General features: G+C 43.4%; 1 protein-coding gene across 2 annotated transcripts in view; it reads left to right on the forward strand.

The window, feature by feature from the left end:
- The first annotated feature begins 5996 nt into the window (after positions 1 to 5996).
- Positions 5997 to 14500, forward strand: part of SYT1 (synaptotagmin 1) — a 368604-nt gene continuing 360100 nt past the window's right edge. For both annotated transcript variants that reach the window (XM_065669324.1, XM_065669334.1), the window contains exon 1: positions 5997 to 6285. The gene's annotated coding sequence lies outside the window, so the exon portion shown is untranslated. The remainder of the gene's footprint in view (positions 6286 to 14500) is intronic.

Below are 14500 nucleotides of genomic sequence, written 5' to 3' on the forward strand. Positions count from 1 at the left end.
TAGAAGAGAGCAGTCATGGAAACTGTACTTTTAAGACAGCAGGTCTTACTATAGATTTATACCTGGGTAACTGTGAGCAGAATTAAGTCCACTGGATAGGGTTTATTTTCTTTGCCTAAGTTTTTAAAAACTAAGGAAGGTCTTCTTTACATTAGCATAGTGTAATGCTAAAAATTCAGCTTTGACTTGGATAAATATCTATCAAGGTTTGCAGAAGAGACGTTACCATTGACCTTATCATCTTAACAGTGCTACAGTTGGAGAGTTTTATTCCCTTTTTATACTCATGTAATTTGAAGGCTAAGTCATACACTATAGAAAAAGCAACACAGGAAACAAAACAAGCCTTTTAGTTTGCAAACAAAATGGTGATGCTGACAGTCAGAATTGCCAGAGGTAACTAGTTTACTGTATTGCATACTGGCTAAAATGTAGCTAGGAAGAAATCAAAATATTTTTTTTTTATCCTAATTATATTAATGATATATAATTTCCAGTTCATTTAGCCATGTGCTTTGCAAGCTTTTAAGCCCAACGGTAGTCTAAACATCAGAATTGTACAGTGACTGCATTTCTGTAAGAGAAGTAAATGCATTTTTAAAAAAGCATACAAAATATCACGAAATGGTGTCTACTATAGAGAGAAAGAAAAATCCTGACATTTTTATGGTTTGGGGTTTTAAATATAAATACTATTTATATAGTAAAGGGAATATAAATACTAAATGCAATACTGTGCATTTGAATGAAATGATGGTGTGAATTAAAGGAAAACACACTGCCTTGAGAATTATCTATCAGGCTACTGATATTCGAAAAGCCTTTTCTGAACTTTTAAGTAAATTAACTAGTTTTTTACCCCAGTAACTCTACCCCATTTTTTCCTCACATGGATGTTCTTGGCCTACAATGCATTATCAGATGGGAGAACATGCCACCTTTCACGGCTAGGCTGGCTTTCTGGAGGATCTTTGCTGCATGTCTGCTGCATGGTGATGGCTTCGTGGAGATCTCAGATCAGAGGCATGAAATTCAGGAAGCCTGAAGCCATAATGTTTTATCTACATTTCAGTGTTATGTTCCAATAGGTTTATTATTCACCTTCACTCCACTTTCAGGTTGGTGTAAATATAAGGGTATTTTACACTTAACAGGCAATTCATTCACGTCTCTCCAAATGGAATCATGTCTGTTTTGTACTGGAGACAATGGAATGTCCTCTTATGCCCATTGTGACAATCATGCATACACATTTGAAAAGACTTCTTTAAGTCTCTACCCTATCCTTAGGAGGAATAGTGCCATTACACAGCTCTTCTTGTGCTTTGTGAAGGTCAGCTCCACAAAATTAAATTAGAAATCCCACTTCCCATTCTTTTTATTATGCAGTCATCCCTATGATTCATATGCTCACCACTGATAACAAATTTTACATGGGGAAGCCATAATGTCTACCACTGTAAAGTAAGATTGGAGACTGGTAATATCTGGGCACACTGGAAGCTAATGGTTCAGTAGTTTGTCATTTTACATAGTAGATTCTGAGTAAAAGGAAGCTGAGGACTTTAGTCCAGTCCACCCTAACCGCACTGAAAAGGTATTTTTTTCTGTAGTATCACCCTGTGCACCATTTTAGTGAAAAATGATTTTCAAAGCGGGGAGGAGGATTAAGGATGCAGAGCTGTCAACCCAAAAGAGAATCCCTTAAGTAGGGGCACCATCTACAGGGGAACAGACTGACACTGACTCAGGTCTGTCCTTGTGTTACACAGCTGACTTCCGTGCAAGGCACATGCAGGTTGGTTTGATTACATTTGAACAGTCTCTCGTAAAAGGGTATTTCTGTTTTCATTTTCATTTATGCTGCCACATTGTCCAAGAGCCCTGGGCACAGAGCAGGAACATTCTGTGTCAGCTGCTATGCAAATGCAGATTAAAAGAGACCATCTCTGCCTAAACAACTTAGAAGAAGCAGCAGATGTGTACAGATCAAACAGAGGAAAACAAATCAAATGACACATTGAGACACACATCAGTCAGGAGACTAACAAGTTCTTTGATTTTACCCTTTGATTTTTAGCTAGAATTAAAACCAGAACAAAACATCAACATTTGTTCTTTACTCCCTCAGTCCAACTCAAAATCTCACACATTGCTCCAAAAATTATCTTCAAAGACTTATTTCCTATGACGCTTTTGTTAGTTGTGTGCAGCTGAATAGTTACTCCAGTATTTATTCATTTTACTGAAGGTTAATTCTCACTTTTGGGTCTTAGCTTCCTCACTTCACTTTCATGTCTTTCATGTTCTCCTGATGCAGATTTGGCTTCCTGACTGGGGATGTGCTTCTATCATCATAGAAGTGCACATATATACCTAGTGTCATCATCACCCAGTATATATTACGGAAATTCCATGGAAAGCAAGAGTGGGAAAACAGGGAACTAAAATGGGTGGTTCCTAGTTTTTAATTTTCAGCTGTACATACCAGCCCTTGGATTCCCAACCAAACAGGAAAAAGCCCAACAGAACACTCGAGAGCAGGCATTTCATTTGCTAAAAGAAGTTTCAGAAATGTGTGCTTGAACTCATACAATCAGAGCTCCATTTGAAAAGCTGTCCCATTTCTCTAAGTGAAAGCCAGTTTCTTTGTCTGCAGGCATACATACTACTCTCAAAATGAAAAACTTGAGGACAGAAAAGACCAAAACAAAGGAAAAATAGGAGTAAAATAACACAACAGTGATGAACAAAGTAAAAGCATCTTTCTGTTAAAATAGGTACCTTGTGCATTACAAGGCCAGTGAATAATTTCAGCATGACAGTCACAGTTCAATCTCTGTTAGTCTACAGTTCTGGGCTCTGCCTGATAAGTAAATTAGCATGCTGCCAGTATAATTTACTCATTCACCTACCCCTGATTTACACTCATGATTTACCTGATTTCCTGTCTTGTACTTCTAATTGTGGCAGTTGTGATACTTGGTCACACAAAGGCTGAGGTACAAAAGAAAACAAAAACTGATGGCAGCTTGGGTCCAAAGCCAGAGCCCTGATGGCTGATTTTGATGTGCTACAACTGCTGTTGCTCCTGCATTTGCCTCAGTGACTGTCATTCTACTATCTGCTCTTTATATGCCGTAAAACTTGCTGGGACAGGCCCAGGAATATTTTGGTTCATTGGCTTTGGCTCAGGCTTTCTCCTTTTTTATGGAGCAAGCAGGAGTCTTTTACTTTCAAAACCTAGTTTTTATGGCTCATGTTGCTTTCTCATCTTCAGGTTTTACCTTGAAGCCAGAGTATACGGAGAGTAAAAATAAATACAGCAAAGACAAACACCGCATCATTTCTGGTCTTGCTTTTTAATTCAGTTTCTTTCCAGATGCTCCTGTAACTCCAACTCAGTCAAAGTCTAAATTAAAAACAAGGGATATGAAGGATATAACAGACTCTAGTTCTTTATTTGTACTTAATGGGATTCCTAACGGAACTTCTGAATGGTAGACATTATTTAAAATTCTCTTCTGATGCACAAATACTCATTACAAAACCAAACCAAAACTGGTCTTGGGTTTATAACATCATTTAGTCTGGATTTGCATGTTTCTTCTTCTTTTTCTTATGACAGGATACCTTCTTCTCCCCTGAACACAACTGTGGAAGACATAACAATGATAATAATACATACAATGATCTGTGTTTCGTGTGTTTATTGGCTAGCATTTTGGCTAGCACTCCAAGCATTCATCACATGGCTCCTGAGCTTTCCTAGAACATCCTTGTCCATTCAGAACATGTCATCCCCTCAAGTTTCACAGCTCGCTTTGGTTTAATTAACATCATGACTGGACAGTAACTACCCATTTACTTGAGTATACATTACTGAAAAAAAACTTGCTTACAGGACTGGAGACCTCTTTCTCTATGAATAACCTTTCGGACCCAAAAGGAACTGAAGGAAGTATGTGTGATAGAAGTAATGACTCTTTTGCAGAAATTTCACCACTGCAAACTACCAAGCTCAAAAAAGATTTGGTGAAATCTCTCCCACCAACATCCCAGCCCCTATCACACCTTTGTTTTTGTTTACTTTTTTAATCTAGCAGAATAATCATGTAGGGACTACCACAGTCAGAGAGTGAGAAAGTAATGATATACTCTTCAGGGCTAGTGCTGGATGGCATTTCTTTTCCTTCCTGTCTATACACTAAAAGAGGGCTACGGGGCTTAAACGATGTTTCTTGTCTTTGCTCAAATACTAAGACAGGGTATGATGTGTCATGCCTTGCAAATGCCAGACTCCCACAGACTTCTGGCTGTGTGGCTGTTAGGAACACAGCATCAAGTCCTCATAACTATTAGCACTGAAATGTGTGGGGTTTTTAACTGACCTGATAAATGATCCTAGATAAAACAGTTCTTGATATCTATTGTACTGGGAGAGAGAAAACAGCCACACTTTTACATCTGTATACAGAGTAATCTCGGTGCAGGTGACTACTTCTGCATATGCAGTTTAAATTATGGTGGCTCCTCCTTTTTGTAGCTCAGCAGGAGCTAATATTTGCTCTTCTTTTCACTTTTCCCTTTCATGATCTAATGTGCCCATACAAGAAAAAACCTCATATTATGACTAACAGACCTAGGAATGCATGCCCAGCACTGACGTGATCAGACAAATGTGTATTTGAACTGAACTGGAAAAGGGCTGTGAATTTTAGAGGCAAATCCCACCACGAAAGTACAGGTGGGGAATGGCAGGAGGATGTTGTGTGCCAGGCACAGAAAGGCACTTACAGGATGTGTCTGAGAGCTTCTTGACTTTCCCAGTTACCTGCTAACGATGGCATATGGCTCTTCATTTTGCCAGCATTTGCTATTTATTGTATTAGGATGTAATTTAGATAACTTTCACTCTTGTGTACTAAGAGAAACCAACTACATGGCTATGGAATACATTACTACTTTCTCAAGTTTTCTCAGAATGACTAATTCCACAGGATCCTGTACTACTGTGCATCAAGCCTGGGCTAGAACCTGTGTGTTCAGTTCCCTGCCTGTGACCAACTAAAGGCTATAGGAAACTCTTACATAAATACCACACTATTAGTTGTACAATTTTGCAGATAAAATGATGTTTTCCTCCTGTGCCTCTGAGTGTAGATGCAACAATAATATATGCTGAGGAACAAAGAACTTCAGTCCGTTGTGTTTTTAAAAGCTAAGCTTACATCTAAATCTATTTCCATTTCCCTCTGGAACCGGAGCAGCTTTTTATGTCATATTAAACATTAGACAAATAGGGTAAATCTAATTAAAAGTTGAAGAAATGTGCTTCCCTTAATTGAATTTGTTACAGTTACATTTTGCAGACCAATGTTAATCAAAGCGGCAGTTCAGAGTGGATGGATCAAGGGAATTAAGTTAACCTTTGCATGTCCTTACCTGAACACGCGATAAGGTCTGCTCTCGGCTAAGCCACAGACGCCAATCACGACCCCACCGCTCAGTCGCGACTGCCCGGCGCCGGTTGCCCATGGGCCCGCCGCAGCGGGAGGGCCCGAATCGCCCTCTCGCTCGCGCACTACCGAGCAGCGGGGGGCAGCGGCAGCGCCTGGCCAAGATCGTTACCGCCTCCGCTACCCTCCGCACTGGCGGCTCGGGGCACCCAGCTTGCCCGACGGCCTCTGGGTCCGTGGCTCGGCGGCCCCGCGGCGGAAGGCAGCCCTGGCCGCCATGCGCGGGGATGCCCACATCCTTATCATCATCATCATCCCCATCATCATTACCATCATCCCCCATCTCCTCCTCCTTCTCCTCCTCCCCGCCCGCCGCTGCCCGGCCCCGCCCGACGGGACGGACAGGGACCGCACGGGCGCGGGATGGGATGGGCGAGGCCGGCGCGGCGGCTCCACCCATGCTGTGCGCCGGGCGATTGGCTGCCGGAGCCCGTCTCCCCGCCCCCCAGCCAATGAGGGCGGCGGGCCGGGGGTGATGGGCTGCCTCTCGCGGGAGGGATTCCTGGAGACGCTGCAGTGTGGCGGCGCTCCGGGCGCCGCGTAGCCCCCGTGCCGTCTCCGCCGCTCCTTGCCTAGCCCAGCCCAGCCCGCCGGCGGCCGCCGCAACTTGCCGTCGTGCGCGCCGAGCGCAGGGGCCCGGGGCAGCCCGCCTGCCGCGCACCCCGCCGTGCACCGCAGCCTCTCCCCGGGAGGGGCCCGGGCGCTCGTGGTGCCGCCGCGGGGGGAGGCGGAAGGACGAGCCGGCTGCTCCCGCCCGGCTTGCCAGGTAAGGTGACGCTCCGGGGCCGCGCCCGGGCGGCGTCGCCTCGGGCGGAGGTAGGGGGGCCCGCCGGGCAGGGAGGAAGGGGGGCGGCCGCTGCGCGGGCGGGGGCAGAGCACATGCTCCGGGGGCGGCCGGCGGCACCGCCTGCCCGGGGCTCTGCCCGCGGGTGCGGGTGGCGGGAGCCCGCCCCCAGGGCGCTCCCGGCGGGGGGGGGGATAACGGGGGGTGTGGTTCAGACAAAGGGGGTGCCCGCCCTTCTGACCCCCTCCATCTGCCTTTGCCACCGTGGCCCGCGGTCACCCCCCTCTGCGGGAGCGGGGCGCCGTCCGCCCGCCTGGCTCGCCTCCATCCTTCCGTCCTTCCCCGCCGCTGCCCGAAGCCGGCGCCGGGGCGGCCGCCGGGCCAACTTGTTCCTCCGGGTTTCACCTGGCCGGCACCGCCCTGGGCAGGGGCACGGCGGTGTGCCGACTCCCGGGCCCTGACCCCCCTCCTGCCCGCGGGGCAGCATCTTCTCATCTGTTCTTCAGTTTACTGAAAGCCTTTCCTGCATTACTGAAGAAGGCTGCCGAGCTAAAGCATTTTCTTTACATGCAGTTTAATGTGATCTCCGGCATTATTTCCTTCGCCTTATTTAATTCCACTTGTCTTGCTTTGTTTCTTGGGTACATTACGGTCTTGTCCTATGCCCCCACAGGGTATGGGTAGGGGATCAGCGCTCTGTTTAAAAGTTAATTTTGCCTATCAAACTCTACTAGGTAGCGTAGTAAGAAAGTGGAGAAGAATGTTAATATTTCTTTTGTTCCCAGTCTTCTGAAATAGAGATATCAAACGACTAGCAGCTTCTGGTAGTCAGTATAGGAAGTAAATTAAATGTAGTCATTGGAATGAGCCTTTATGGCACTTTCAACAATCTGTAATTCAGTCATCTCTGATACAAGCTGCCTTTTGCTATTATTCATCAGACCCGGCTGAGTGATTTCTGTCAGATGGGAAGTGGTAGGGAGAAATCTCTAGGTAAATGTAACTGAAAAGCTTTCCAAGTGGAGTCCTAAATGAGCACAGAATAGCATTTGGCCACAACCTCGAGACAGATGTTAGCATCTGAATAAATCATTCCTTTTGACTATCTGGGGGATGTCAAGTCTTATTTTCCTTATTTAATAGCCATTTGTGGGTGAAGAAGAAAGATCTCTGTGTTTATTACCTTGTGTATTCAATGCAGAAGGCTGTAGTGCAATCATATTTCACTGTCCCTGAAATAATACATTCTGTACAAAGGTCAGTAGAGTAATTTTAGATACACATACATGTTGTAGACCACAACTAGACTACTAATCAGCAATGGTGATATTGATCCTCTGAGCGGCTATGCAGCGTGCCATCCGGGTTGTGTGTTAATCTGTTACGTGCTGTCTAAACTGCTTTATTGTCCGAGAGAGTTACTTCGTCCTCAGAAACGGAAGATGATAGTTGCAAGCCCAAGAGGGGACTCCTTTCCCTGTGTGGATTGACGTCTAGAGCTACAGATGAGCAATTGTTTTAGGAGTGACCCTGAAAAGGGGAGGGGGAGCTTTCTGGTACAAGGACAAGTCGGCAGCAAACTAATTATCTTTGTGAGGATATGAAATGACATCTGCCATGCTTAAATAAACCTGCTGAGGAAAGTGTAAGGAGATTCCACGTGTGTCTAGAATAGTATTTGCTTGTATGTTTTGGAAACAAATGACCTGATTTTACGTCTTAGGAGGCAAATACGTATCTTTTTTTTTCTTGAAGCTTTTTGGAATTTTGTAGCTCTGTTAGTAGTGTCTGAGGGGAATATACTTTAATGTGGTCCATTACTTGGCTTGTGGTATAGTTGCTCAGAATTTGCATGCATGCAATTCATAAATTGAAACTATATAGCTTAAAAATGTAGTGTAGGCAGCTTGAGTGAGAAGAGATAATTTAAAAAAGAACCACAGGGCAGAAGATAATGACATACTGTAGAAAATAATCATACTCCTGCACTTGCAAAAGCATGAAATGTTCTAGTGTAGCCATTTCATAGAAGCCCAATTTTCCTTCACATTAAGAGTGCCTAAGTGAGCCTTATTAATGTTTGATGCAAAAGATGCGAAATCCATTTTAAGGGTTGATACTGGAATTTAAAGAGGTAGCTCACAGACTAACAGAGCAGTGCTATAACACTTCCCCGGAACAAATGTGGAAAATAATAATTTACTGAGTATGCCACTGCAGCGCAAGTGGGATATAGCCTTCTCTGTAACACTGACGGGCGAGAAGCACTTAAAGCCCATAGATACAAAGCAGTGTTTGATTTACCAATCTGAAACATTCTCTTACCTTAATTGTAACTTAAATCGGATAGAAGAGAGGAGATGTTTAGTGTTGGTTAGTGTCGTAGTTGAGAAGGTGTGAGATAAAGGAAGGCTCTGTTTGTCAGAAAGGTAGGAAAAAAATCTATACTTTTCCAGCTAGCAGAGAGAGACCGGAAACATAAAATCAATTTTTATGTTTTTTTGGCAGGGTTGGCTGTAATAAGTAAGAAAAAGGAGCAGCTTAGGGTCTTGGCAGAAGTTTTTAAGCCACTCGGCTGTACAGAACTCATCTAATTGATGTTTCCTCACATGAAAATGAAGCTCTTATTTAGTATATTGCAGTCTTTTCTTGCCAGTTCAGCAGCCTGATTGCGATTTTAAAAATACTTACGCGTGAATGTCTGTGGTTTTATATTTATACACACATTTAAACACACAGATCAAGTCTTACTGGGAACTGCGTTCTGAATAAAGAGTGCACGCTACCTCGTATTACCTGCTGTGGAAGAGACATCAAAAGTTTGCAATGCAATTGAAAAGGACAAGAAAATATTTCTGCCTATCCAGAAGAAAAGCATGGAGGAATTATTGCGTGTGGATATCGTGATTGCCTTCCCTCTGCTGGTGATGCCCATATAAATATGCAGTTTCACAACGAGAAATACTTCATAATTTGATTTACTTTGATTCTCCATAGAATGTTTGTTTTAAACATTACTTCGTATCTAGGAAGAAGCTTAATTAGAAATATACATAAGGGAGGCTTGTTAGCCAACTATGAATTTATGTTTACCTCTGACATTTAATAAATATACTTGAAGATAAAATAAAAGCATTTGCCAGACTGAATAAACAAAGCATTAGGTTAACAAATATTTTCAGAATGGTTATGTACAAATGTCGCCTTTGCTAGAGTAGGCTTTACTCCTTCCTAATACACCCCAGTAAGGGGGGATTAGGAATGTTGGTTATAGTGTTGTATCTTTTACAGAAATATGAAATACCAAAGCAGAATGCATTAGGAGCAGGACAACTGGCATGGGTTCTTCACGATCTCTTCTGGTGAGAGGATAAGAGCAGTCTATAGGCAACCTCTTTCAGGGACTACGTAGACCAGCTGAGTGATTTGTATGAGCAGTCTGTAGAAAAAATAGTCTGGTTTAAATAAAATAAACCAAAATATTTCCTGAGGTATGTAGTGACCAAAAGCTAGATAGGAGCTGTAATGAAAGTTTTTGGCAAATGCCTATAATCAGAATGCTTTAAAGGCTGGCTTTTCTTTTCTAATGGTTTCCTAGTCTGGAGGTATTTCCCCAAACAGCAGGCACTGAACACTTCTTCTCCATCCTAGGGGGAGTGTTGTTGCTATCTTTTGAATTCTCAGAGGTTTGCCAAGTCAGGATGCCACTGCTTTTTTAGCCATCCCTAAAGATGCTGGGAGAAATGTAACGGAACACTAAGTAAATCTAGAATGTCTCCTGTGCAGCATAGTTATCTGACAAGCTATTAATATTTATATGGTTCTTCTAAATGGAAGACCATACAGATTTCAAAAAGTGTCACCAGAAATTATCCAAGCAAACTGTTATTTGTTAACTCTGAATAATTATATTAATATATTTCAGGAAAATATTTTATTTAGAAGTGGCTAAAATGGATTAGGGTACTTTGATGCTGACTGTAAGTTTCCCGGGCATTATTCAGAATTTATGGTAGTAGCCAAATGTACTGTAGTACTTTTAATGGTGTAGCCATGGTTGACTAGGTGGTGCAGTGCCTCAAATACATTAGGATACATGCCTGAAAGCTTCTCTGTAATGAGTAAATCAGGTTGTTTAAAAGCCCATCAAGTTCTGTTTTGTACTTTTATCTTAAGGGTATTGTTTCTCTGTGTGTGGTTGAAAATCAGTGTAGCAGTTGGAGTATGGGAAAGTTGGCAGCTGTTGCCTAGGTGGGATCGGAGACATGTTTGCCTGCAAACTCCCTCATCTCCATGTGTTTGAATAACCATGTAGATATGGCAGCTGGAAATAATTGGAGTGCTTTTCTGGAATGCCCTGTGGAAATCATAGAGTCGTAGACTTAGGGTTGGAAAGGACCTTAAGATCATCCAGTTCCACCCCCCCTTCCATGGGCAGGGACACCTTCCACTAGGCCAGGTTGCTCAAGGCCACATCCAGCCTAGCCTTGAAAGCTGTGAGCGATGAAGCATTCACAACTTCTTGACACAAATGGCTTACCTCATTTAGGACCCTGTCTTAGGGAGTCATAGTTTTTCCAGAAATTTTCTAGAAAATGTGTACACATAGATCATTGACAGGTAAATGTTAGACTGAACTCTTCTCATTTGCAATGCTTAATGACCACTTGTGACATGTAGTCATGTAGTTTTAATATTTTTGTGTATTTTTTTTGTCCAAAGCAATGGCATTTTTCTTTATATTTTATTTCTGTTTGATTTCTGTCATTAAATCTTAGAGGTGGGAGGAATTCTTGGGAGAATATGTGGCAAATACATTAGAGTGGGGGTTTTTGTTTGTGTTTTAAGGCTAAAGGTAATAACTTAAGGAAAGCTTAATGGCATGGTGTTTTTCTGATAGAAGACAATCAATTGGCAAATAGTTGAGGGTTAAAGATTGATAGTGTAATATGTCCCAGTGAAAATCCCCATATTTGAAAGTGTTTTTTATTAATAAAAATTGTTTCTATTTCCTGTTGAAATTATGAACTTTGTTTTTAGACTTTAGTAAAGCATTTAAATGAGCTTAGGGTGATATTCTGATTGTTAGTACTGTAGAAAGGCATCACTGTCTGTGTGAATAGATTTAAATTTGATTGCAGAAAAGATGGTGTATGGGGAATTGCAGTCTCCATTATTCCAACTCTATTATAGATTACCTTTAACAATGACCTGGAATAAAAGAAAAGATCCACATTCATGAGAATACTTCTGGGTTTTTTTGTGCCAATTTTAATAAATAAAGTTGAAAAAAGTGCTGTTACCGACTGATTTAATTTGGTTTCTCATCATACTACATCTGAATAGGTGTTTTAATAAAGTGAGTTGAAACACTTCTGCCTACTTCGAGTAGTTACGATTTCCCCCTGAAGAGTTGCTCTGAGAAAATACATGGGGATTGGATCTAGGGAAAACAGTCTATCATTAGTTTAAAGAGGAGAGAAGCCATATGTAGCTGTGAACATGGCAATGTTGAGAGTCGGAAAAGTGTTCAACTTCAAAATGGTATTGGACACTTAGGTAGGATTTATTTGGAGAAGGGAGCCAGGAGTTGTGTCATTTGGGATGTGCCAAATCTGCTTCTTGATGAAACTCCTAAAAGCTTACTGTTCTCTTTAGAAAGCTGTATATGCTGAAAGCTATCTTGATTCCCACATCAGTGAAAATCATAGAATAGTTAGGGTTGGAAAGAATTTAAGGTCATCTGGATTCAACACCCTTGCCATGGGCCGTGATGCCTCACCCTAGATCATGTTGCCCAAGGCTCTGCCCAGCCTAGCCTTGAGCACTGCCAGGGATGGAGCATTTACCATTTCTTCGGGCAGCCTGTTCCAGTGCCTCACCACCCTTACAGTAGAGAACTTCTTCCTTTTATCTAACATGAACTTCCAGTGTTTAAGCTTAAACCTGTTGCCTCTTGTCCTATTGCTACAGTCCCTGATGAAGAGTCCCTCTCTAGCATCCATGTAGGCCCTCTTCAGATACTGGAAGGCTGCTATGAGGTCTCCATGCAGCCTTCTCTTCTCCAGGCTGAACAGCCCCAACTTTCTCAGCCTGTCTTCATACGGGAGGTGCTCCAGTCCCCTGATCATCCTCGTGGCCCTCCTCTGGACTTGTTCCAACACTTCCATGTCCTTTTTATGTTGAGGACACCAGAACTGTACACAGTACTCCGAGTGGGATTTCACGAGAGCAGAGTAGATGGGCAGGATCACCTCCTTGGACCTGCTGGTCACGCTCCTTCTAATGCAACCTAGGCTGTTAAATTGTGCTTTAGTAAGTAAAGGCTTGTGGAGCAGCCTGGTCAGGCGGCAAGCTGCAACAGCTCAGACTAGAAATAAGTTACCAATTTTTTGTCTATCCGTGGCAAGTGTTTGGGCCAGCTTACTGAGGAGATGACAGCTTTCTACGTGAAGTCTCTAGATCTAGATCTCTGGTCTCTTTAGTGAGACCAGGCTCAAGTTGTAGATTCAGTGTAGGATCTGCTGGATTTCAGATTTGTGCCAATCCTTGAGAACAGAGTGGATAATCGTCTGTCCTTCTGGCCTTAAAATCCCCAACCTGTTGAACTTGCTGCCATTAACTTCTATTGCACCTCCTAGACTAAATCGTATGTTACTCGTGTAGTGTGAAGAGGTTCTGTCTGAACTTCTGTAAAACTGCCCTTGTATGCTATAATCCTCTTTTGTTTCACCTTACTGACAAGAAATTTCTGCTTATTTATCTATCTGGTGTTAATCTTTTGAGACCTGATATAAAGCCCACTGAAATTGGCAACCGTTTCTTCCATTTATTGTGTTTCTCAGATGTGTCCTAAAGCTGTTAATGGTGCTAATTAACAGGAATTCTATTCCTATTAATGCCTGTTAATTAATTAATCCCTCTTTCAAATGTGGGATCTGTCCCATCAGTCTGGCTTGGGCTTGTGTAACTATGCCTTAATTAGTTTGCAGATAGAATAGAATCATAGAATCATATAATAGTCGGGGTTAGAAAGGACCTTAAGATCACCTAGTTCCACCCCCCCTGCCATGGGCAGGGACACCTCACACTAAACCATCTCACCCAAGGCTACATCCAACCTGGCCTTGAACACTGCCAGGGATGGAGCACTTACCGCTTCCTTGGGCAACCCATTCCAGTGCCTCACCACCCTCACAGGAAAGAATTTCCTCCTTATCTCCAATCTAAACTTCCCCTGTTTAAGTTTTAACCCGTTACCCCTTGTCCTGTCACTACAGTCCCTGACGAAGAGTCCCTTCCCAGCATCCCTATAGGCCCCCTTCAGATACTGGAAGGCTGCTATGAGGTTTCCACGCAGCCTTCTCTTCTCCAGGCTGAACAGCCCCAACTTTCTCATCCTGTCTTCATATGGGAGGTGCTCCAGTCCCCTGATCATCCTTGTGGCCCTCCTCTGGACTTGTTCCAGCAGTTCCATGTCCTTTTTATGTTGAGGACACCAGAACTGCACACAATACTCCAGGTGAGGTCTCACAAGAGCGGAGTAGAGGGGCAGGATCACCTCCTTGGACCTGCTGGTCACACTCCTTTTGATGCAGCCCAGGATACAGTTGGCTTTCTGGGCTGCGAGTGCGCACTGAAGCCGGCTCATGTTCATTTTCTCATCGAGCAGCACCCCCAAGTCCTTCTCCACAGGGCTGCTCTGAATCTCTTCTCTGCCCAACCTGTACCTGTGCCTGGGATAGCTCCGACGCAGGTGTAGGACCTTGCACTTGTCATGGTTGAACTTCATAAGGTTGGCATCAGCCCACCTCACAAGTGTGTTGAGGTGCCTCTGGATGGCATCCCTTCTTTCCAGTGTATCAACCGAACCACACAGCTTGGTGTTATCAGCCATCAGCCAGGTGCTACCTGAAGAACTGTGTTCTTCCAGACCTGTTCTGGAGCTGGCCTTGCAGGTGGTAATCATTGTGCTTGGCATCTGAGTCAGCGACCTGGCTTTTCATTAGGATAAACTCATCTTGGTGAGAATCTTCCATGTCCTTTTTCCACATGTCACACTGTGAATGGTTAATTAGTGGCATTGGTAACACAGTGGGTGTCTCATATGGGAGGGATACCACACTCTACCAAAGTGGCAAGTAAGACTATCTTTGAGAGTGTCCTCCCATTGAGTTGCCAAGGATGTGTGCCTGAG

The sequence above is a fragment of the Lathamus discolor genome, chromosome 1 (genome assembly GCF_037157495.1).
Source record: "Lathamus discolor isolate bLatDis1 chromosome 1, bLatDis1.hap1, whole genome shotgun sequence".
NCBI classification, from domain to species: Eukaryota; Metazoa; Chordata; class Aves; order Psittaciformes; family Psittacidae; genus Lathamus; species Lathamus discolor.